The sequence below is a fragment of the Galeopterus variegatus genome, unplaced genomic scaffold, assembly GCF_000696425.1.
Source record: "Galeopterus variegatus unplaced genomic scaffold, G_variegatus-3.0.2 Scaffold1500, whole genome shotgun sequence".
In the NCBI taxonomy this organism is placed as follows: Eukaryota; Metazoa; Chordata; class Mammalia; order Dermoptera; family Cynocephalidae; genus Galeopterus; species Galeopterus variegatus.
This window is the reverse complement of record NW_007727611.1, coordinates 250,455-251,735: the sequence shown is the minus strand read 5'-3', so window position 1 is coordinate 251,735 and position 1,281 is coordinate 250,455. Positions and strand designations below refer to the sequence as shown.

Sequence of the window (1,281 nt, the reverse complement as noted above, 5' to 3'; positions counted from 1 at the left end):
AGTGAGCGGGAACCAGTCTGTATGTGGGATCCGAACCCTCAGCGGGAGCGCCGCCACGCTCTCAAGCGGCGCACTGTAGCAGTGCACCACCGGGCCGGCCCTTCCATGTCATTTTAAACGGACTTCTGCAAACCATTTTTAGCACGATCGTCCTTTGTGAGATAGATGATAATTTAACTAAACCCCTAGTGATGGAATTATAAATCAGATACTGAAGTTAAATCTTCATGCCACATGTGAGATTTACTTATCCCCATAGGATAAATGCCCAGAACTTGAATGGATGGAGCATAGGTTTTGGGCATTTGAAGGGGTCATTGGGCATTCGTGGGTCTCCCCAAACTCTGAACCATGTGGGGGTGCTTAGAGCAGGCTGTGCATGCCCCCTCTTGCTGTTATGATGGCTATTTTATTATTACTCAGATTCCATGACAGTCTGCTTCTCTGGACCATGTTGGTGACGGGGTCCTTAAGATTCCCCCTTCCCTTTGTCCTTGTTATGGTCTGAGGATGCCCCACCCCCATCTCCCTGGCTCCCAGCCCATCCCTTGGCCCTCTCAAGTTTCGCCATATGTCTGGTGAGGTCACCCCAGCCAAGATAGGGGTGTCCTTGGGGGCAGGCAGGCCCCCTCCCCTGGCAGATCAGGTTGCTAGTGTCGGTCGCAGAGAATGACTTCAGGGTCTGTTTCTGTCCTTTTTATCTCCAGGGAGTGATTTATCCTCCCAAGGCTGTGGCCACAGGTTCCAGACAGATGGCAGATCCCTGGGGGCCCCCCTAAGGGCAGGTGCTACCTGTGTTGAAGGCTGACTTGGTTTGTTGTCCATAGTTACTTACTCATGATATGTCCTGGGCATGGGTTGGGGCCTCACTACCAGGCCAGACTGCCTGGGTCCAAGGCCCAGCTCTGCCGCTTCCTAGCTGTGTGGCTGTAGGTAACCTCTTTACTGCATGGAGTCTCGGTTCCTTCCTCTGTAAAATGAGCACAATAATCCTAGTACCTACCTCCTAAAGTTGTTTGAAGATTAAAACACTTAAGAGCAGCACCTGGCACATAATAAAAAAAGTATTAATATTCTAGTAGCTATTCCCAGTTCTGTACCAGCTTACTTCTGGAGCCTATTCGGGCCTAAAAGTATTAATATTCTAGTAGCTATTCCCAGTTCTGTACCAGCTTACTTCTGGAGCCTATTTGGGCCTCCCTTCCTCAGTTTCTCTCCCACCCTTCCTCCGCAGACTGATCTTTCTTGAGCACCTACTATGTGCCAGGCACTGTTCCAGGC

The 1,281-nt window shown here is 50.4% G+C and overlaps 1 protein-coding gene across 1 annotated transcript in view; it reads left to right on the top strand.

Annotated features, from left to right (window-relative positions):
• The window catches only part of PREX1 (phosphatidylinositol-3,4,5-trisphosphate-dependent Rac exchange factor 1), a 212,293-nt gene that overhangs the window by 69,828 nt on the left and 141,184 nt on the right, over window positions 1–1,281 (top strand). The window lies entirely within an intron of this gene.